At 38.3% G+C, this 24,599-nt stretch overlaps 1 protein-coding gene across 1 annotated transcript in view; it reads left to right on the top strand.

The window, feature by feature from the left end:
• ZCCHC7 (zinc finger CCHC-type containing 7) overlaps nucleotides 1–24,599 on the top strand; it is a gene marked incomplete at both ends in the record, with an annotated part of 217,408 nt that overhangs the window by 117,335 nt on the left and 75,474 nt on the right. The window lies entirely within an intron of this gene.

Here is a 24,599-nt window from a genome sequence, read left to right as displayed (position 1 = left end):
CGCCACCACACCCGGCTCCATTGGAAGGTTTTGAAGACTTTGTGCAATATGATCACAGTGAGTGTAGGGTAAGTCACAGACTCAAGATGCATATCAAATGACATCTGACAGGATTTAGTGGCTGTCCAAATACTGGGAGGAAAACAAATTAGTTTAAGATTTTTCTGAGGGTTTAATTGTGGATATTTTGTTAACAAATTGGAGGGATTGAGGAGGAAAAAAAAAGATAGGTACTGAAGAACCCACACCTTAAAGATCAATATTATGGGTTTGGCAAGTACTGTCCAGAAGTTAGAATAGAGAAAGTTGTCCAGAACTTACAGTTAAGGACAAAATAATAGAATGTGGATGTCTTACTCTCGAACAGTTGAGCCAGGCATTGTGAAGAGACTATTAAGTTAGCTCTCAGGGTTGGGGCCAGTCATATAATTTGGGAGTACAGTACAAAATGAATATGCAGGACCCTTATTCAGAAAAGCAGATACAAGGTACAGGTAAAGTACTAACATGGGCGGGGCATAGTGGTGCACACCTGTAATCCAAGTACTTGGAAGGCTGATACAGAAGGATCACAGGTTCAAGGCATTTTTAGCAATTTAGTGATACCCTCAGCAACTTAATGAGACCCTGTTTCAAAATAAAAAATAAAATAGGGATAGCTTGAAGGTAGAATGACCCTGGGCTCACTCCCTAGTACCACCAAAACAGACAAAAACCCTGGCAATATACAAATAAATTTCCAGATTATTTTAAAGATTTGGGGTGTCACAATTTTATGCAGTACTCTAAATAATAATACTTTGTTACTATCATATTTTGATGATGATTTTTCACATTTTTTTAAAATTTCAATTTTTAGGTCACCAAAATTTATACTTTTAGCAACTTGATTTTAATTAGTATACTTGAAAGTAATGTCAGTCACATTTGGTAGATGAAGGATTACAAATAATTTTTAATTATGCAGGGGGTAAATGAATATTTCTTCTGCCACAACTTAGAAGCTATACAGGAAATCAAATAGCTTCTCATATAAAATTCAGGTTGTCTGTTAATACATCTTATCACGTTATCTTCAATTTCAAGGAAAAAAATCTTTTTGAAATTGTCTTCCCTATTAATAATTGCTCATACAAAGCTAACTATGAAAATAGTGTTTTGTCCATAAAATGTAGTGGTCATTAAATTTAATTTCACCTTCTAAGGCTATGGATATTTGTCTTGCAATGTGCGACTGTTTTTAAAACCAGAAACTCTGAATGCTTTGACAAATTCCGCTAGGTCTCTAGCATAAAAATGTCCATGTATGCTTATACTTTGCAATAATTTAATGACAAAGTTTACTGAGTGTCAGTACTTCCTTAGTGCTCATGTTGAAAAGTTACTTCTTGCGCATATTGCTGGAATGGTTTCTAGGGAGAGATGGATAAGATGATTCTCCACTGTATATCTCCAGTACAAAGCCACACCTCTTTTCTAGAGCCACTGCCAGTCTTGGCTCAGTCCTGGCCACCTATTGAGTACCCTGTTCTGCTCTGGACTGTCTCCCATGTACGGTTTGGCCCTGCAGCCAGGTCACTGCTTGTGCACATACTGAAACCTGACCTATTTCTTCTGTTCATTCTTCACTGTCCCATGGTCTTTACTTACAAAATCCGGGTTTGAAGATAAAATTATCAGTAATTTCAGGATAGTGACAGCAGAGTTTTGTTTGTTTGTTTGTTTGTTTTTGTGGTACTGGGGTTCCTGGAAGCCCTTCTACCTCCAGCTACACTCCCAGACCTATTTTATACTTTTCTTTATTTGAAAACAGGGTCTCTTAAGCCAGCACGGCTGGCTTCGAACCTGCGGGATCCTCCTGTCTCTGCCTCCCAAGCACGGGGATTACAAGCGTGCGCCACCACGCCCCGCACTGCAGAGTGTTAAAACAAGCACAGGCCCATTCTGAGAGCAAGTCCTGTGTAACTGCACAAGTTGAACACCCAGTAACTGGGCCCTGCTCAGTCTTACTGCCAAAATACAAAGTTCAAAGGCTGTCAAACTGCCTGTATATTGGTTTGTTCTAAACTTCCATAAGATGAGCTATTTGACCTTAATGACCTCTATAAGTCATTAGGAGCACACAGTAGTTTTCATGCAGGTGTTCACTGAGTTTGTTTTTAAAAGTATTCCCCATGTGGAGACGTCCTGTAGGAATTTTATGGAAGCTGAACTCCCTAGCTGCCATAACTATGGCTTTGAATCAGGCTAGGGTTTTAAGAGACAGGTGTTTGAAATGGAGTTCAGACAGATTATGCTCCCCAAATACTCTGCTGACTTAGTTTGCTGGGGTTTGTTATTCGTCTTTAATTCCCACTTGAGTTTGATTATTTCTGATCCATTTTGGTTAAAGGAAAGGGGCCATGGATTATTGTTTAACTCTGACCTTTGGCTACTTGACTAATTATATATTTACATGTAGCTTACTGGTCCTCAGTGTTAATAAACAGTTTTGCCAGTTTTTTGATACCATACTTTTCTTCTTAGTTTTGTACCTATTTGAGATTTTTTAAAGAAGGAAGACAAAAGGTTGCCTCCTATAGCCAGTATTTATAGTTTTTCTTCTTTAAAATCACAACAATATTTTTTAGAGAAAGTTTCTCTAAATGTATTTTGTCCTTTTTAAAATGGACAGAGGATGAAAAAAATCAGTGTATAAAAATGGTTACAAAAATTCAAGGTTAGCCAGGCACAATGGCTCACACCTGTAATTCCAATATTTGGGAGGCTGGGAAAGGAGGAGGCTAGCCTCAGCAACTTTTAGAAAGCAATACCTGTTTTAAAATTTAAAAATAGCTGGGCATAGTGGTGCATGCTTGTAATCCCCGCATTTGGAAGGCTGAGACCAGAAGAACACAGTTTGTGGACAACCTCAGGTACTTAGACCATCTGCAACTTAGTGAGACCCTGTTTCAAATTAAAGAATAAAAAATAGGGTGGGGGACCTGCAAAAATAAATAAATAAAAAAATAAAAGCTAGGTGTGATGGTGCACACCTGTAATTCCAGTACTTGGGAGGCTCCGACAGGAGGATCTCAGATTTGAGACCAGCCTCTGCAATTCAGTGAGACTTTCAGCAGGTTAGTGAGACCCTGTTTCAAAACAAAAATATAAAAATGGCTTAGAGTATAACTTAGAGGTAGAGGTAGAATGCCCCTGGGTTCAATCCCCAGTCCATTTGAAAAAAAGAAAGGCAAAGTTAACATACAAACTCACTTACACTGTAGTGCACTTTCTGTACTGTAAAATGAGCTAGGATTACGGCCACTGCCTTGATTCTTTCCTTCCCCCCTTACCCTCAGACAGATACTTCCACCAACTTCCCAGCTGGTAGGCCACGTTCTTTGCTGTGCAGGATTAAGTGACAGGTGATCAGGATACATGCTCCTGTCGTAGGTCCCGTGGCCTTCATAGGACCTGGAGCATTTAAAGCTTCTGGGTAGTTGTCTCTGACTGAATGTGTCTTCCTCCATTTACCCTAATTTGTTATGAAACATCGTATTTTTCTAATGTAATGACATGAAAATTATTTGGAAGTACTGCCTTAAACCTCTAAAGGTCAAAGAAATAAAATTCCATATTTAAATAGTTACTTTTTACTATATGTAATCAATATCATCTTTGTTCTTTTGTATTATAATTTTATTTAAGGTTAACATCTAGTCAACAGGTAATATATTGATGCTGATAAATATTAGGGAACTTATAGACCAGTGACTTTTCTGCTGATTGTTCTGTTAATAAGAACTATAGCTCTTAACCCCTTAAAAGATAATTTACTAGCCAGGCATAGTGGCACATGCTTGTAATCCCAGTATTTGGGAGGCTGAGACAAGAGGATCGCAGGTTTGTGGCAGGCCTCAGCTATTTAGTGAGGCCCTCTGCAGCTTAGTAAGACCCTGTTTCAAAAATAAAGAATAAAGAGCCAGGCGTGGTGGCGCACGCTTGTAATCCCAGCGCTTGGGAGGCTGAGACAGGAGGATCACACAGGTTCAAAGCCAGCTTCCCCTACTTAGTGAGGCTCTCAGCAACTTAGTGAGACACTGTTTCCAAATAAAGTATAAAATAGGTCTGGGAGTAAAGCCCAGAGGTAGAAAGCCCCTGGGTTCCATCCCCAGTATCACCAAAAATAAATAAAAATAAATAAAAACAGGGCTGGGAGTGTACCTTGGAGGTAGATGCCCCTGGGTTCAATCCCCAGTACTGGGGGGGGGGGGATGGATAAATTACTAAGATCTGGGTGCTCAGATGATTTCACCACCTTACTCTTTGAGTGGAATATTAAATTTATGTTTGTATAGTTTTCTAACATTAGAAACATTTCAACTATTATACAGTTGAAAATAACAAGACAGCTCTCTTTGATTTTTGTGCTTGCTAAATAGGAATCCTTAAACTTAATGCCAGCAACACATCGATTATAAGCAGGATGTATTTGAAAGATATATTATTCCAAGAGGAAGCACTGAGCTTTGGAATTGATCAGTATCAGGAGGTTGAGCCCCTTCATCGCCCAGTTTCATTGGCATGTAACATACTACACTTAATTGCATTCATCATGTGTATGTGAATTTATTTTGGAAGCGTTTGAATAACTGAAAATAAAAAGTAGTTATTTACAAAAAGTCTTTTGGAATAAAAAAAGATAGTAAGTTCACATTATTAGTCATGCTGAGTATATTTGGTGGCCCTGTACATTCTATTTATCTAAAAGAAGCAGGAACTTTCATATCTTATTTTGTAAGGTTCAATTTGCACATCAGAAATTTTTCTTCCTAGTTATTTAAATAATTTATGCGATTATATTTTATCTGTGCCTTATGTTTTTGAATAGCAGTATCTTCCTTATTAGTTGAATGTGGAAAGTGTAAGTAGAGTATTCCTTAACAGTAAAGAAAGGGCCCTTCAGAGTTTACCCCAGAGTTGCAGTAGTAAGCTGCCCTCTCCTGGTCATATGTGCCATCTAGAACTCCCAGTGGGTCCCTAAGGAAAATCAGACATTTTGCCAAATAAGTAGATGTTTTAATTGTGCCTGATATTAATTTTACACTATTTTGTGATTATAGTATAAAGCTGTTGTGGCTGCTTTTCATCTTCTAAAAAAAGATATTATTGGCAGCAAAAATGAGTCGTCATCTTTCTTCCACTTTTTTTTTTTTTTTTTTTTTTGCAGGTCTGGGGATGGAACCCAGGGGCATTCGACCTCTGAGCTACACCTCCTGCCCTATTTTTTTTTTTTTAATTCTTCACTTTTGAAACCAGGTCTCACTGAGTTGCTGAGGGCCTCACTAAGTAGCTGAGGCTCTCCCAAACCGCGATCCTCCAGTCTCAGCCTTCCAAATGCTGGGATTACAAGCGTGCACCCCCACACCCTGCTTCTTTCACATATTCTTGACATCATTTCTTCCACCAGAGATTTTTGTCCATTACTTTAGTCTTACTGGGCACAAATTTTGCTTTTCTTTGTTTATTAAATTATTGAGATTTACTTTGAAGATGTTCCTTAGTCTTTTTATGACCCTTGCAGTAAAAGACTTTTAAAACTACCTTAAGTTGGTAAATTACCCCAAATTTTCTTTTAGGAAATATATTTCTTACATATTTTTTTAAATGGGCATTAATTTTCTCTACTTCTGTTATTCATTTTATATTTACCAATGACTCTTAAAACCAGTGCTTATGTTCTTATCTTTTAATTCTTTATTCTTCATATCTTATTTCTTATAAATCCATCCTTAATATTAAATTCTGCCCCTGAGGATCTGTAGAATTAGTATCAATTATGATGCATAGCAGAATATTGAGAATACCCTTTAATTTTTTTGTCAAATGTAACATATTATCCCTACCTTTTTTTCTTCATTTACCAGATCTACTGTACTCTTGTATTTTATATTTCACAAATGGAAGAAAAGGACAAAACCTCTAGTTTTTATTATACTTTCTAGTAAAATTTATAACTTGCTATTAGTTGATATTTTTATTAACACTTATAGAAAGAAAGGTGTGTTGGTTCATGCCTGTAATCCATGTACTTGGGAAGCTGAAACAGGAGGATCACAGGTTCCAGATCAGTCTCATCAACTTTGAGAGCTGCTCTTTCAAAATAAAGAAATAAGAAGGGTTGAGGATGTTCTCGGAAATAGAATGCCTTAGCCAGGCATGGTGGTGCAGGCTCTTAATCTCAGTACTTGGGAGTCTGAGACAGGAGGATCCTAGGTTCATGGCCAACCTCAGCTATTTAGTGAGGCTCTCCACTATTTAGTGAGACCCTGTTTCAAAATGATGTATAAAGAACAGAGGTAGAGATGTAGCTCTGAGGTAGAATGCCTCTGGGTTCAATCTCCAGTACTGCCAAAAAAGAAAAAAATTTAAAAAAAAACAAACCTAGCCAGGCATGGTGGCGCACGCTTGTAATCCCAGCATTCAGGAGGCTGAGACCGGAGGATCGCGGTTTATGGACAGCCTCAGCTACTTAAGTGAGGCCCTCCACAAGGTAGTGAAACCCTGTTTCAAAATAAAGAATAAAAAATAGGGAAGGGGGTGTAGCTCCGGGGTTGAATGCCCCTGGGTTTCATCCCCAGACCCACAAAAAATAAAATAAATAAATAAATAAAACCAAAACAAAAAACACCCGTCAGGTAAAAATGCCTCTGGATTCAATGCCCAGTACCACCAAAAAATAAATAAATAAATAAATAAATAAATAAATAAATAAATAAATATAATTTAAAAAAAAACCCTAAGATTCCTAGAAGACTTTTTATGATATGTGTCATTTCTAAAGTTTATATTCATTTTAATAACTCAACATATCTTGTTCTTTATTAAAGAACAATACTAATATATCTCTTAAAAATCCTGTTGAGATTAAAAAAAAAAAAAAAACCAAGACAGTTATTAGTTATTTTGCCTTTCAGGTAATTTTATGTAGTTTTTTTTTTTTGGCAAATTTTACAGTGTAACACAAATTTGGAGAAAATTGTAAAAGCAAAGACTAGGATATTTGGAGATTTTTGTTCTCCAAAATTAGTTAGAATTTACTACTACTACTTTCAGGTTGAAACAGAAAACCCAGTCAGTTATTTTTTTCTTAAAGACTTTAAGATCCTAATTGATACTTTAAAATTACTTATGAAGCAAAATATCAAAAATATAACTTAAATGTTTAGAAAACCTCAAAATTAAATCAAAATTGTGGGAAGAAACTTTTCACAACAAGGACAAGCCATGTGCCACTTCATCCTCTAGCCCATCTGTGTTATCATAGTAATGATTCATAGACAGCTGCTAAGACCTGACTTGAAGTTGGTGGCCATGGATAAACAAGAGCTAAAGATTTTTTAACTTAATACATGCTTTACACTTACATAAACGTAAAAATGATAAATCTTTGCTTGTCAATGGGGATGAAAATAGTCAAATGTTTAACATCTGACTTTGAGCCCTTGCTAAATCACTTACTAGTCATATGACAAAATTGCCCAGTTTCTTTCTTTATAAAATCAAGATGATATTAATTCTTATACTGGATACTTGTGAAGATTAAGTAAAAAGAGTATTAAGAGCATTTATAAACTATTAAATGGTTTAACTTATAAAAAATGCACTGACTTTCAAAAAATGCATGACATTACCAAAAGGAAAAAAGATTATAAGCCCATGTTTAGCCAGACTTAATAGAAGACTTGATTTTCTTCAAGTAATCACCTAGTTACAATTCTGTGTCAAACCTGTGTACTAGTAAAGATTTTTAACTTGCTTTTTTGTGTGTGTGGAGAGCAGTGAATTATATAGCATTCTTGCAACCCACTGCATTTTCTATTGTGTATTGCATGCAGACCAAAACAAGATTTAAATATTAAAATTTTTCCTCATTAAATCCTTGCTTTCCTGACTTATTCCAGACTGCAAAGGACTAGAAAAAGAAACATTTAACATGTTAATATGGTACCAGTTTTCTTATCTGATTTTTCTGAATGTGTTTCCTTATATGCACAAACTTAGCAGCAAAAATGTCTAGCAGTAACCAGATTTTTGTCTTTATATTGCTTGGGAACGCTTCAATACTGTATGATGTTTTGTTTAATCTTCCTCATAGCAATTAGACTTGAACGCTCATCAGAGAAGAAATGTCCTATTAAAAGAAAACCCATATTTTTTATGTATAAGACCAGGCTCTTCTAATGTTTGAGTTAACTTACAACAAAACAAGCTTTGATTTGTGTTCTCCTACATTTTAGTTTGCATTTCTGAATTTATATATGTATATGGTTGTGTAAGGTAGAGGATAAATTTGGTAGCCTAGGAAACCTATATCCCATCAGGAGAGAAAACAGATGTTCTTCCTCCTGGTAAAGAACTATAGCTATCCATTTAGCAATTATGAATCTCTTTTCTACATAATACTCTTGAGACAGGAGTCTTTCAGCAGGCAAAAACAAGAATCACATGACTTATTTTTTCCCTGTAAGAGACCAAATACACTTGCCCTCTTCTTTTGCATGCCTTCAGTTAAAAAGGGAAAAAGTAGGTAGAGACTACAGTTTGAATCATATGTCTTCCTTATTGGACTGAATTATTTCTTTTGGTCAATGAGGAGACATTGTCAAAGATCATGAAAGTAAGTTCCCCATTCCTAATCCAGCCAACCTCAAACATCCTATTGTTTTTATTTTATTTTATTTTATTTTATTTATTTATTTATTGGTGGTACTGGGGGTGGAACCCAGAGGCTTTCTACCTCCGGGCTATACTAAGTAGCTGAAGCTGGCTTGGAACCCGTGCGATCCTCCTGTCTCAGCCTCCCAAGCGCGGGTATTACAAGCGTGCACCACCACGCCCGGCCCATCCTATTGATTTTAGCTATGTTTTTTTTATTTATTAGTTTCTGGTTTTAAATTGTTTTATTTAAAATGGCACTATCCAAGTCTTAAATATATTTCTGTGGAAAAGGCCAAAACCTTTGATTATACTTAAGAATCAACCTACCTTGTGTCATTGTCCTTCCCCACGCTCCCTCTGTATGTTACTTTGTCACTTGTCTCTCCCTTTCTCTCTCTTTTGGTTCCTTTCACATTGATGCTGGACTAAAATTCCAAAAATAAAGGTCTCAAGATGGCTTTCCTTTTTTCAAAGACTTTCCCATTGCCTGTAAAATTAAACATTGCCTGTTCAGGTTAGACTTGAAGCCCCTGGTCTACTTTTCTAGCCTTTGTGCCATAGCACTCATTCCCATCATCCAAACTGTGGATGATCCATTCTTTCATACTTCACTGCCTCGTGGCTTCTTCACAAATCAGCCTCTCTTTTTGGGGTAATTTTCTTTCTCTTCCTTTAGTTCCTCTCCAAATCCCTCCATGTTGAAATAAAATCTCTTACTAAAAAATTTGCCATATTTTCATCTTTACTTCTTTAAGGTCAGACTTGGAAAGAAAAGAGTAGAAACTATTTCCTATGTGATAAAAAAAAAAACCTCCCAACATTTTAATTCCCTTTTTTAAGCTGAAAAGATTTAATCTACTTCATTTCTATAGTTCATGCAAGAAAATAGAAATGACCTTCCCAAATGCAAATGTTTAATATGTAAAATTTCATTACCATGTTTAAGAATATTCTGCCTAATATGCTACTTAGGTGTCAAGAAATGATGATGGGGCCAAATATTATAAGAAAAAGTTAATTATTTGAAGTTCACTGTGAAAATCAGAGGAACTAATACTAAAATTGTAGATTTCTAAACAGGAAGGCTTTGAAAAATCATTAGGCTATGTAATTAATGTTTTTAGGGTAAAAAAATTACAAAATAGAACTTTAAGCCAGTTGTAGTGGTGCACGCTTGTAATCCCCGTGCTTGAGAGGCTGAGGCAGGAGGATCACACAGGTTCAAGCCAGCCTCATCTGGTTTAAGAGACCCTGTTTCCAAATAAAATATAAAATAGGTCTGGGAGTGTAGCCCGGAGGTAGAAGGCCCCTGGGTTCCATCCCCAGTACCACCAAAAAAAAAAAAAAAAAAAAAAACTTTATACCCTAGCTGTCATAAGTGTAACAATCTCTTTATAATTATAGGTGGCACTTGTCTCAAATTTTGTTTATTTTTCTGTGCTACTGGGGATTAAACCCAGGGACATTATACCTCCAAGCTAAACCCACAGCCCTTTTCATTTTTTTGTTTTTGAAATAGGGTCTTGATAGGTTGCTGAGAATCTTGCTGTGCTGCTGAAGCTGTCCTTGAACCTGCAGTTCTCCTGTCTGAGCCTCCCAAGTACTGGGATTACAGGTGTGTACCACCACTCCCAGCTTGACTCAGTTTAAAAACTTCTACAAGTGATATTTGGAAGGTAACTTGCAGATTTTCCTATGCATCATAATATTTGAAGAAATAAATTTAAAGTTTTCTCCATATATGTTGGTCAGAAAACATATTGAGAGATATTGTGTTCAGAAAATGGTTTATGGTCTCTGTACATTCATTCATAGGCGTTAACTTTCCATTGCTGTGACAAAATAAATATATATATATATGCATGCATGCCAGAGAGGTTTGGCTTCAAACCTGTGCAATCCTCCTGTCTCTGTCTCCCAAGCGCGGGGATTACAAGCGAGCGTGCACCACCACGCCCAGCAGCTGTGACAAAATCTTGAGAAAACAACTAAAGGAGGAAAGATTTGTTTTGGCTCATTCTTTAAGCCCATAGTTGCTTGGCCCCATTACTATGAGCCTGTAATGAAGCAGAACATTATGTAAGATAGATCAAGTGCTTGCTTCATAAGGAACAGGAAGAGGCAGGGAGGGCAGTGGGGTCAAAGTACTTCCTTTAGGGAATGCCCCTAGGACCTGCTTCCTCCAACTAGACCACACCTCTTACAGTGTTAATCACCTCTCAGGTAATGCTGTATAATTATGGATCTCAGTGGATAATCCATTGATGAGGTTAAAGTCCTCATGATCCAGTCACTTCCCAAGAGCCCCACCTCTGAACATTGCTACACTAGGGACCTTGCCTTCAGTACATGAGCTTTTGGGGGATATTCCAGATCTAAAGCAAAACAACATTCACACCCTGTTTCAAAAAGCTTTGGGGGTTGAATGATAGAGTTCATTAATCATCAGCTTTTCATGGGTAAGATAATTAGTATAACATCAAAGACTATGATGATTGTCTAGTTCCATGATCTTCTTTGATCTTTAGAGATAGTGCTATGATTAAGGTGGGATGAATCTTCCTACCTTAAAAGCCAAAATGATGTACACAGCCCTAGAACAGACCTTATCCTTATATTCTCTACTCCTTGAGCTTTACATTTTCTCCTTCTAAAAATATTCTTGCCTTTTTATTTTTTATTATTTTTATTTCATTTATATGTGGAATATATTGAAAATGGTATACATTTAGACTGAAGGCCCCTGGGTTTCATCATCAGTAAAACACACACACACACACACACACACACAGGAATAAAAAATAGGACTGGAGGTATAGCTCGGTGGTAGAATGCCCCTGGGTTCAATCATCAATACCACCAAAAAGAAAAAATTTCTGCTAAATAAATTGCATAATCTTGAAGATGGAGATTTTACTCTCTGATCACATCAACACAATTTTTTTTTCTTTTCTGCACCTTGTGAGCATTTCTCATAGTACCATTCATTTAACTTTTTTTTTTGTACTGGTTTTTCTTTATACTCTGGTGTGTGTCCCTTGCTTGCCTATCTTGATTGTTTCTCCGAGAAGGAACCATGTTTTTACTTGTTCCCCACAGAACTTAGCACAGAGCCTAATATATAGCCAATGCTGTGTGAAATTTTGTGAAAGCTCTTGATAGTTTTGATGTGCTATCAAACAGACCACTATTGTAAGACACTGTCATTTAATTCACTATGTTTCTGCACCTGACCAGTAACCTTACTACAGAGTTTCCTGGCCTATCAGGTATTTATTTGCAAAGATACAGAATGTGGTAAATTTCAAAAGTCATGAATGCCCTCTGAACCCTCTCCTCCTTACATCATAAAAATCAGCAGAGCAGGGAATAGTGGCACCCAGCTATGACCTCAGCTACTCAGGAGGCTGAGGCAGGAGGACCATAAGTTCAAAGCCAGCAACTTAGTGGTGGGGCTGTGTCTCAAAATTTTTAACATGGGGGTAGTGGCTGGGGATATATATAGCTCAGTGGTAGGGCAGTTGCCTAACGTGTGAGGCCCTGTGGGAACTGTGAACCCACACACTCACCAAAAATTAGCAGAACTTCTAGTGTTTTTTTCAGAGCGGATCCTGTGATCTTAACCATGAAACTGTATGATTATAAGCTCTGGCATTCAATTCAGAATAAAGTCCTTCTATGGATAATATTTACGCTGACATCCAAAAGATGATGAGAATTAACTAGTTGAAATGGTGAGATGAACAGTGTTTTCAGCCAAGGAAATAACATGTGCAAGGGCCCTCTGATGGAAGGGATAATGACTTGCTTGCTGTCCTGAAGGAACGCCAGTGTAGCTTGAAGGTAGAGTGTGAAGGAAAACACAGGATGAGAGGCAGCAGGAAAAGCAAGTAAAGGCCAGAAATTGCAGGCATTATGGGCCATGTTAAGGTTGCTGATCTTTATTTGCAGAGCAGTTGGAAACTATTGAAGTGTGTGAAGCAATGGTTATAGGATCAGATTTGCATTTTGAAAAAAAATCACTAAGCTCTTGGAGAATGGTCAGAGCGCCTATAGTAGACGTACAAGGACTAGTTATGAAGCTATTAGAGCAGTCCCAGGAATGACACATTTTTTTTTAATTTTTTTTTTTTGCGGTATTGGGCATGAAATCCACAGGCACTATATCTCTGAGCTATACCCCCAGCCCTAGTTTTAGTCTATTTATTTATTTATTTATTTATTTATTTATTTATTTATTTATTGGGTTCCTGGAACCCCTTCTACCTCTGGGCTACACTCCCAGACCTATATATATATTTTGAAACAGGGTCTCTTAAGCCCTGTGGCCGACTTGGAACCTGTGCGATCCTCCTGTCTCCGCCTCCCAAGCACAGGGATTACAAGCATGCGCCACCACTCCAGGCTAGTCTTTTTGTTTTTGAAACAGGGTCTCACTGAGTTGTGAAGGGCCTCGCCAAGTAGCTGAGGTTGACTGTGAACCGCAATCCTCCAATCTCTACCTCCCAGATGTTGGGATTACAAGTGTGCACCACCACGTCCAGCTGCACCTAGATTTGATTGTACAGGATCTCACTAAATTGCTGAGGCTAGCCATGCTGTGAACCTGCAATCCTCCTGTATCAACTTTCCAAGTACTAGGATTACAGGCATGCGCTACCATGTCTGACTTAGAGATAATTATATATGAATTCTAATGAATAATTGATTAATTGTTGTTTATTTAATTTTAGAAGCATTGTATTGAGTATTGTTACTTCTAAATGTCCTTTTTGAGATAGAATGCTAATATTTTTACAGATGCTACAATGTCTTGAATTTGCTTAATAATCCAAGGTTAGTCTACAGGGATAATAGTTAAAATTGGCCATAAGTTAATAATTGTTGAAGTTAAATCTGTAGGGGTTCTTTTCTCAACTTTTATATGTTCAAAATTTCCAAAAGTGAATGAGTGAAAAAGAATACACATAGGTATTATATGGGAAACATTATACAGGAGGAAAAACTATCATTAATGAAGATTTTACCTACTGTATATCTTTATATCTGAAACTTTATGGGGAGAAATAAATTTTAAAGTGTATTCCCATTATTTGTTCCTTTCATTTTGTGTCTGTCTGCTGAGTTTGATGTTTTGATGAGTAAGATTTATATTTTCTTTTTCTTTTTTGTGGTACTAAAGATGGAACCCAGGGGCATTCTATCTCTGAGCCACACCTCCAGCCCTATGTTTTATTCTTTATTTTGAAACAGGGTTCCACTAAGTTGCAGTAGCTGAGGCTGACTGAGAACCACAGTCCTCTGGTCTCTGCCTCCCAAATGCTGGGGTTACAAGCATGTACCACCATGCCTGGCTAGGATTTATATTTTCATATAACTATCAAATTGACTTTTAATCCTCCCTCAATCACCTTGTCTTACCCTGAAAATTATGTGAATTTAGTGCTCATCATTCCTATTTTTAAAGCTGTTTAAGATGAATATGAAAAGCATACAGAAAATTATAAAGTAAGTACTTATGTAATCACCTAAGCCAAGAAATAGGACCTTGCAGTACACACACATATGCCTTCTTTACCACGTATTTCGTTCTTCCTCTTCTCTATATCCAGTGTATATGTCCTCTACTCTGACATTTATGGAAATCATTTCCTTATTTTTGGTTTTAATAAATAAATAAATTTATTTATTTATTTATTTATTTATTTTGCGAGCCTGGGGATAGAGCCCAGGGGCATTCTACCTCTGAGATACACCCCCTGCCCTATTTTTTATTCTTTATTTTGAAACCGGGTCTCACTGAGTTGCAGAGGGCCTCACTAAGTAGCTGAGGCTGTCTGCAAACCACGATCCTCTGGTCTCAGCCTCCCAAATGCTGGGATTACAAGCGTGCGCCACCACGCCTGGCTTGTTATAACTTCTTTTTAAGCATAATTATCTTTACCCCCATGTGTTCTTTATAATTTGATTATAATTTATGTATGTATGATGTTCTTTTGCATGTTTTCAAACTTTATGTAATTGACAGTGTTTACAGGTATTCTGAACTTCTCTTTTGTTTGCATCCCATTTGTAAGATTCATTCATTGTTGCTATTTGTAGCTCCAGTGTTTTGATTTTTAAAGGCAATGGAGTACAGTCACACTCAGCAATGCAGTGTTTCAGTCAATAATATATCAAATAGTATATGGTACTCCATAAGATTATAATGGAGCTAAGAAATTCCTATCCCCAATGGTGTAGCTGTTGTAGCATTATATTGTAACATGTTGCTCTGTATTTGTAAACAAATCAATTGCACTGCCAATTGAATAAAAGTATAGCACACATAATTATGTACAGTGGATGATACCTGGTAACAAATGACTATTACAAGTTTACATGTTAAATATACTTTTAATGTTTTAGAGTGCACTCATTTAAAAAAAAATATTTAGGGGTTTGTAGTGGTAGAATGCATGCTTAGCATTCACAGGGCCCTGTGCTCAATCACTAGCAATACTAGGGGGGGAAAAGTTGAAAACACCATGCTGTGTTATGCCAGCCACTGCCTTATTTATCTCATCATTATATAGGAAGCCACATGGAGTGATTGACTTATGATTGGCTTACATCTTTGGTATATATAGATATACTCTATGAATTCTCATTCCAGTTACCTAATGACACATTTCCCAGAGCATGTTCCTCTTGTTTTGTTTTGTTTTGTTTTCTTGTACTGAGAATTGAACCCAGGGACATTTTGAGTTATACCCTTAGCACTTTTTAATTTTTGTTTTGAAACACAGTCTTACTATGCTGAGGCTGGCATCAAACCTGTGATCCTCCTGTCTCCGCCTGCAAAGAAGTGGGATCACAGACTTGTGCCACCTTGCCCAACTTATGTCTGTTTTTTGTTTTTGTTTGTTTGTTTGTTTGTTTTTGTGGTACTGAGGATGGAATTCAGGGGCATTCTATCTCCAAGCTACACCCCCAGCCCTATTTTTTATTTTAAAAGAGGGTCTCACTGAGTTGCAAAGGGCCTCACTAAGTAGTTGAGGCTGTCCACAAACCGCAATTCTCCTGTCTCAGCCTCCCAAATGCTGGGATTAAAAGTGCTCGCCACTGTACCTGGCTTATGTTCCTATTTTTAATGCAAAGTCAGTAAACTTTTTCATAAAAGGCCAGTCAATAAACATTTTAGGCTTGCATACCATGAGATCTCTGCATACTATTCATTTCTGCCACTGCAGGCTGAAAGTAGTTCATTCCCACACAATTTTATTTTATTTTGTGATCCTATTACCCATGTATCTATTCTCTTGGATGCAACACATTCCCACACATTCATTCATTTTATGAATGAATTTCATAATCTTCATTCACTTTCATTTTATGATTCTACTATCAATGTATTCATTCTCTTACTGATGGATTTTTAAGTTTCTGGGAGTTGTTCATAGTTATAAGCAAAGCTACTATAGAGGTGTGGGGGGGCATTCTTCTTCTGAGCTGCATCCCTGGCCGTATTTTTATTTTGTAATAGGGTCTCACTAAGTTGCTAAGGCTGGCCATAGCCTTAATCCTGCAGTTCTTCTATTCCAACCTTCAAGGTACTAGGATTACAAATGTGCACCACTACTCCCAGCTCTACTATGAATATTCTTGTACATGTCTCTTGGTTCACATATATGAAGGTTACTTTAGTGCAGGAATTGGCAAACTGGAATGTAGCAACTGCTCTTGTTTTTGTAAATAAAACTTTAATGAAACAGTCATGCATATTGGGAAATGTAGACAATAACTACATGAAGCCTACAATTGGCAGAGACTTTACTGTACTCAAGTCTAAAATGTTTACCTGCCCAGCCTCTTTTTTATTTGTTTATTTTGCGATACTGAGGATGGAACCCAGGGCCATTCTACCTCCGAGTGACACCCCCAACCCTATTTTTTATTCTTTATTTAGAAACAGGATCTCACTGAGTTGCAAAGGGCATTATTAAGTAGCTAAGGCTGTCTGCACACCACGATCCTCCTAGGAGTCTCGGCCTCCCAAATGCTGGGATTCAAGCGTCCACCACTACACCTAGCTTGCCTGGCCTTTTAAGAAAAAGTTTGTTGATGCTTATATTTAGAGTATATGGCTAGGAATAGAATTACTCCTGTAGGAATTATCATGTGGATCCTTATATTCATCTACTTCATGGTCAATACTTAGTGTTGACAAGCAGTTTTATCTCATCATTGCTTATAGTGCTGCTTCTCTGATTGCTAGTAAGGCTGAACATCATTTCAGATGTTTATTGAGTCTTGAATTATTCTTCCATCTTTCTATTAATTGTGAGTTTATATCGTTTGCCCATTTTTTCTATGTGTTGTCTTCTTAACGATATGTGATAATTTTCTGTTTTGAATATGAATGTTTTTTGATTATCTGTATTACCTCCCAATTTTAAGTGAATAGAAGTATTTCTGAAATTAAATTTTCTTAACAGTGTCTTAATCTAAAATTTAAAAAGTTGCAAAAAAGCTGGGCATGCCAAGCTAGGGAGCATTAGGGATAACAGAGAGACTCCAGATAATGGAGGGGAAACCTCAGCAAAGCCAGAAAGGAGGGATAGGGGAAGAAGAAGAAGGCTGAGGTTGATTAATGGAAGAGCTACATTCATATATGTGTATACATGTGAATATAACATAGTTAACATGGACACTCAGTATTTTGAGGGAGGGAAAAGGGGAGGCGGGAGGGTAGGGGTGGGAAGGGCACCAAGTACTGTGTGAATATATGCCATTGTCAACATGATCCACATTATGATGTGAGACTATAGTACTCCAATAAAAATATATATAATAATTTTTAAAAGCTGGGTATGGTGATACACACTTGTAATCTCGCTCTTTAGTGAGGCCCTCTGCAACTTAGTGAGACCCTGTTCCAAAATAAAGGATAAGAAGTAAAGGGCTGGGAATAATTTAAAAAGTTGCAAAAATAAAAATAATACAAGGAATATCTGCATGCCCTTTATTGATAATTATTATTTATATTTTGCTCTACTTGCTTTATTATTTGTGTCCTTGCTCACTCTTATATAGAAATGTGTGAGCACGTGTGTGTGCATATGCGTGTATCTGCACATACACATAAAATTCTTAATTCTTTGAGGGTAAGTTGCATATAGTATGCACGGTATTTTACCTCTTTAATGTTTTAGTGTCTTTTTCTTAACAATAAAGATATTCTCTTATATAGTCATAGATAATATTCTTATATAGTCATAGTTAGCAACTTCACAAATTAATAGTAATATAATTTTATATGAACCACCAACCATAACTAATTTCTTAATGATGTCTTGATTTATAACATTTTTAACATTTTATTATTTTTTTTGGTGGTACTGGGGTTCCTGGAAGCCCTTCTACCTCCAGGCTACACTCCCAGACCTATTTTTATATTTTATTTGGAAACAGGGTCTCTTAAGCCAGCAAGGCTGGCTCCAAACCAGCGTGATCCTCCTGTCTCCGCCTCCCAAGCGCGGGGATTACAAGCGTGCGCCACCACCCCAGCGATTTATAACATTTTTAATTTCAACATAGTTGTCAAGCTTTTCCTTTATAGTCTATATCTTTCTTTATAATCCTTATTTCTGAGTTTTAAAAATAGGGAAATTTCCTAATGTACATGATGTACATTCACAAACATATCGAAGTCAGTCACTAAGCAAAACATGAGATAGAGGGAATGGGAAGGGAAATCGGGGAAGTGATGTGTGCGTGTATGCCTCTACCATCTTGTACCCTATTAAGATGTATGACTACAATGCACCAATAAAAATTTTTTTAAATATATTCTTTATTTTCTTATGATATTTTACATTTTGCCTTCCATATTTGGGACTTTATTTCATGTACAGATTTTTTTTTTTTTGTATATGGTGAGAGGATACTACCAAGTTTGTTTTTCTCTTTTTATCTGCATCATTCACTGGATAAACTATTCGTTTCCCTTGTTCTACAGTGGTATCTATATTATATGTCAGGTTCATGAATGCAGATCTATCTTTGAGCTACATGTCATTTCATGTACCTGGACCATACTATCTTAATTATTAGAGCTTTGTACTAATTATATTAATATCTAGGCAAGTTTGTCCACCATATCTTTTCAAATTTAATATCTACTTTGATGAATGGGTATATAGCAATCATCTCATGTAATCACCTAGCCCAAATGTAGGGTATTACCAGCAGAGTAAATTCTGTGCTCCTCTGTGATCGTACCTTCTTCTTTCAAGAGATAACCATTATCCCAGCTTTTGTTATACTTACTTTGGTTTTCTCTATGGTTTTATCACAAATACTTGCCCTTAATTATATTGTCTAGTTTTTTTTTCTATTTTTGAGGTTTATATTCATGGAATCATATGGGACATAAATTATTTGTGCTTCTGGCTTCTTTTACATAATGTTACATAGTTTTTTGTTTGTTTTTTATAGTTGTAGGATATTTCATTGTATGACTATCAGAGTGTGTTCATTCCTCTATAAATGGATAATTTTGTTAATTGCTAACAGAATATACATAGCAGTAGAATTGCTTTTTTTTCTATGCCAATTGTATTCTTTACCTTAGTATATAATGGCAAGCTCTTTTTCCAAAGTGGTTATGCAAATTTATATTATAACCAAAAATTTTTGAGAGTTACCATTGTCTACATCTTGCCAATACTTGATAGTGTTCTTTATTCTCAATTTTGGTATATGAGTAGTAGATTTTTGTGTGTGTGTTTGCAGTGCTGGGGATGAAACCAGGGGCATTCTACCTCTAAGCTACACCCCCAGCCCTATTTTTTATTCTTTATTTTGAAACAGGATCTCACTAAGTTGCAGAGAGCCTCATTAAGTAGCTAAGATTGGCCAAGAACCTTCAATCTTTCTGTCTCGGCCTCCCAAGTACTGGGATTACAAGTGTGTGTTACCACTCCCAGCTAGATAATAGTATTTTACTGTGAATTTAATATATATTTAGTAGATGACTAACTGATATCAAGTGCCTTTCATATATTTATTGGTTATCTCAATATCATCTTTGTTAAGGAACAATTTATTTAGCTCTCTTGTTAGTTCTTCACTTATTTTAATAATTCATAAAGATTTATGAATAAATAAATAACTATAAATAAATATAACACACTCGTATAGTCATACAATGAAATATCCTACATCTATGATAAGGAAAAAAACTATGTAACATTACATAATAGAAGCCATATAAATAACTAGACATGAGTTATTTCTGTCAGACAGATATGTTCTCTCACTCTGGTGTGCTTTTTCACTCTCTTTTTTTTGGGGGGGTGGTCTGGGGATGGAACCCAGGGGCATTCAATCTCCGAGCTACACCCCCTGCCCTATTTTTTATTCTTTATTTTGAAACAGGGTCTCACTGAGTTGCAGAGGGCCTCACTAAGTAGCTGAGGCTGTTCGCGAACCACAATCCTCCAGTCTCAGCCTCCCGAAAGCTAGGTTTACAAACGTGCGCAGCATACCTGGCTCTTTTTCACTTTCTTAATGGCATTTTCTCTTGTTTTGTATTTTGATGGAGAAAAGTGCTTAATTTCAATGTAGTTAAAGATTTTCTAACTCGAATTAATACTCTATACTTAGTGATGTTGGCCATCTTTCAACTTCAACTTACTTATCTGTAAATAGGTAGTAATAATATCCATATCATAGAAAATTGAGAAGATTAAGTAAGATAAAGTACTTATTATAGAACTATTCACCTAACAGTCCCTCAGTAGATGTTAATTGCCTTCCCCATCATTTAGGGTGCTCATTTTCATACTGTCTTTTGGGAAATTGGGTAGTATTCATGAGCTATTTGCAAATGAATGTTTTGGAAATTAAAATTTCATGTAATTATCCTAGGAATTTAGAAGGTAGCCTAAAATAGTAAATCATAATTAATTTGCCCAGAGAACGAATTGTAACATTTTCTCTGATGCAAAGAATTTACACATAATATGGATCTTTGAATAATAAAACTCATGACTGGAGTATCTTATCCAGAAAATGAGATGTGATAGTTGAAAACAATCTAAACCCTGTACATAATGCATCATATTTAGAACTATGGGTTAGGTCTCTGCCCTCAGGAAGAAAGCAAGGTTTCTTTTTTTTTTTTTTTCTCCAGTTGGACATTATTCATTTATTTTTTTAATTTTTTTTTAATTTTTGGTGGTACTGGGGTTCCTGGAAGCCCTTCTTCCTCCGGGCTACACTCCCAGTCCTATTTTATATTTTTGAAACAGGGTCTCTTACGCCAGCACGGCTGGCTTCGAACCTGCGCGATCCTCCTGTCTCCGCCTCCCAAGCGCGGGGATTACAAGTGTGTGCCACCACGCCCGGCTTTCATTTATTTTTTTTAAATTTATTTTTATTGGTGCATTGTAATCATACATCACATTGGAATATAAGACTTGAGAGGATATACAAGCACACATCATCCAATTAGCCCTCATCCAGTCCCCGTCCTATTCCCTCCCCCTCCCTCGATCCCATGCTTGTTTGGTGATTAACTTTGATACATATGTTTATGTACCTCCTGCTTTTTAAAGAGGCTCCATCCTCCCCTATTCCATACCCTCTGATTGGTCACCTTAATTGATTCACTATAGGGCCCTTTCTATAGCTCGACCACTTCCTGTTGCCCCTTTCCTCCTAGTTATTACTGATTAGGGGAAGCATCTGGTTTTAATTTTCTGTGATATTTCTCTGTGCATGCCGCGTTGAAAATACCGATCCCACTCTTGACGGCCCCAGTTGTAGCCTGGCTACCTGGTGGACTGATCCAGACCTCGCTGGCTCAAGCAGCGGCCTTGGCTCATGGGAGGCCCCGATTCTGGTCTCGCCGGCCCCGACACTGGCCTAACCCCTCAGCTGGCTCCGATCCCGGCCTCAGAGGCCCCAGCACCGGTCTTCCTCATGGCAGGCTCCGATGCTAGCCAATGGCCCCGGCACCGACCTAACCCCTCAGCAGGCTCTGATCCCGGCCTCGGAGGCCCCAGCACCGGCCTTGCCTCATGGCAGGCTCTGATCTCAGCCACGCTGGCCCCAGCACCAGCCTTGCCTCATGGCAGGCTCCAATCCCGGCCTCGCTGTCCCCAGCTCCGGCCTAACCCCTCGGCAGGCTGCGATCCCAGCTTCGGAGGCCTCAATAGCAGCCTTGCCTCACGGCAGGCTCCAATCCCAGCCTTGTTGGCCCCGGCACCTGCCTAACCCCTCAGCAGGCTCCAATCCTGGCCTTGAAGGCCCCAGCACCGGCCTTGCCTCACGGCATGATCCGATCCCGGTTCACTGGCCCCAGCACCGGCCTAACCCCTCGGCAGGCTCCGATCCCGGCCTCGGAGGCTCCAGCACAGGCCTTGCCTCACGACAGGCTCCAATCCCAGCTTTGCTGTGTCTGTCACTGGCCTCACCCCTCAGCAGGATGTAATCCGAGCACCCTCTTCGCCCAACCATTTGTCCCACGTTCTCGAGGGTGCGCGGTGGTAGCATTCTGCCTCTGGTGTCATTACTTTAAAGGTTTCAGGTGTAATGCATCAGATCTCTGCCTTCCCTGAGTACTGGCCACTGCCATTGCCACTGTCTCCACCATTTCAAATCTTTCCCAAGCTCTTTTTCCACTCTGAATGTTGTCCAGTGTTCCTAAGCATGCGTGACGGTAGCATTCGACCTTTGGTGTAATTTCTCCAAAAAAAAAAAAAAATAATAAGTTTGGTAGGCTCCAATTTCTGCTTCTCTTGGATACAAGTCTCCACCGCCAACGCGGAGACCGCTTTCAGCATCGCCTTTCTCCTTGGTCTCCACTAAAGTCTCTCTCCTTACAGGTGATGTCCAAGATTCTTAACAATGTAGAGAAGAAGCAGTCCTCCTTAGCAGGGAATTTTTCCAATAATTCCAGTTCATTTGGATAAGTTTTGTCTGCCTCTCCAGTATCCTGGCATCTTCCACGGCCTCCTTGACCCCTCTCCGTTATTTTCCTTTTTTCTTTTTCTTTTCCTTTTTTTTTTTACAGGGTCCTTCCGGGTGGAAACGGGGTCGCCTAGGGGTGCCCCGCCAGTGCCTGCCCACCCGCCCAGGGTCGGGGCCAGAGGCCCGGACCTCAGGGTCCTTACAGGTGGGGAGGGGGTGGCCTAGGGGTGTCCCGCCAGCACCTGCCCACCCGCCCAGGATCGGGGCCAGAGGCCTGGACCACAGGGTCCTTCCTGGGCCTGCCCACCCGCCCAGGATCGGGGCCAGAGGCCTGGACCACAGGGTCCTTCCTGGTGTCCCGCCAGCGCCTGCCCAGGGTCGGAGCCAGAGGCCCGGACCAAAGCAAGGTTTCTTAAATGATGAATAATAACTAATCATTTCATCCCAAAGTACCTTCATCAACTTCTTTGAACTTTTCTGATAGCTTCCCCCCATTTCCACCATTCATTCATTCAACATAAATTACAGAATACCTTTTATACTGTGCCATGACCTAGGCTAGGACAGAGCAATAAATAGTATACTCAATCCTTGCCTGAATAGAGCTAAGAAAGAAGAGTGGAGGATTTGTAACCATATCAAAAAATTCTAGAATTCCACTTCTGGGGCAGAATTACAATACACCAGCATCCCACCTTATATTATAGGTAAAAAAAAATGTTTAGTACATAAAAGTGTTTATATCCACACATATCACTCCAAAGCATATTTTAATTCTTAAAATATTTGAAGGCACTAGAGACTAACCAAAAGAAACAGAAACTGGCAAGAAGTCAACACTTGTAATAAAGAAAGAACACTGGATGAATTTCATGGTTTTATGACCTTCTGCCTGAAATCATTCACTGATTGATATAGCACGGAGGTGGCTAGAACGAAGAAGTATATTCACAGTCTTAACTGATCTTGAGAATCAGAAAATTGGCTATTAAATCTGTTTGAAAATGAAGGGAAATTCACAGAGGAAAATCCTAAATACTACACATAAATGTTTGCCACATCTTTGATCCTTAAACAAAACATCAACTCTTCAGAGGAATGTAACAGAATCCTTGGTCTCTACAAAGTATGACTCTACAAAGGTCTAGGAGACAATCCAAAATTAACAGACATGCAAAGACACTGGAAAATATGATGCATACTCAGGAAGACAGACAGTGGGCATAGACTTTGATGATTAGAATGTTGGAATTAAGCCAGGCGTGGTGGCACACGCTTGTAATCCCAGCATTCCCCAGGCTGAGACTAGAGGATCGCGGTTCGCGGACAGCCTCAGCTACTTAGTGAGGCCCTTTGCAACTCAGTGAGACGCTGTTTCAAAATAAAGAATAAAAAAAAAAAAACAGAGCAGGGGGTGTAGCTCGGAGGTCAGATGCCCCTCGGTTCCATCCCCAGGCCCGCCCCCACCAAAAAAAAAGTTAAAATGTTGGAATTAGCAGACAAGGATTTTATAGTGAGACCCCATCTTGATATAAAAATAAAAAGGGCTGGAGATGGACTCAGTGGTAAAGTATCCTTGGGTATAGTCCCTTAAAAAATTATTATTTTATTTTATTTTTTATTTTATTTTTGCAGGTTTGGGGATGAAACCCAGGGGCATTTGACCTCCGAGCTACACACCCTGCCCTATTTTTTATTCTTTTATTTTGAAATAGGGCCTCACTGCCAGGCGTGGTGGCGCACGCTTGTAATCCCCGCGCTTGGGAGGCAGAGATAGGAGGATCGCGCAGGTTCGAAGCCAGCCGCGTGCGCTGGCTTAGGAGAACCTGTTTCCAAATATAAAATGTAAAAAGAGGTCTGGGAGTGTAGCCCGGAGGTAGAAGGGCTTCCAGGAACCCCAGTACCACCAAAAAAAAAAAAAGAAATAGGGCCTCACT

Source organism: Muscardinus avellanarius, assembly GCF_963383645.1.
Source record: "Muscardinus avellanarius genome assembly, chromosome: 13".
NCBI lineage: Eukaryota > Metazoa > Chordata > Mammalia > Rodentia > Gliridae > Muscardinus > Muscardinus avellanarius.
The sequence above is the reverse complement of the archived record's forward strand: the minus strand, read 5'-3'. Positions and strand labels throughout refer to the sequence as shown.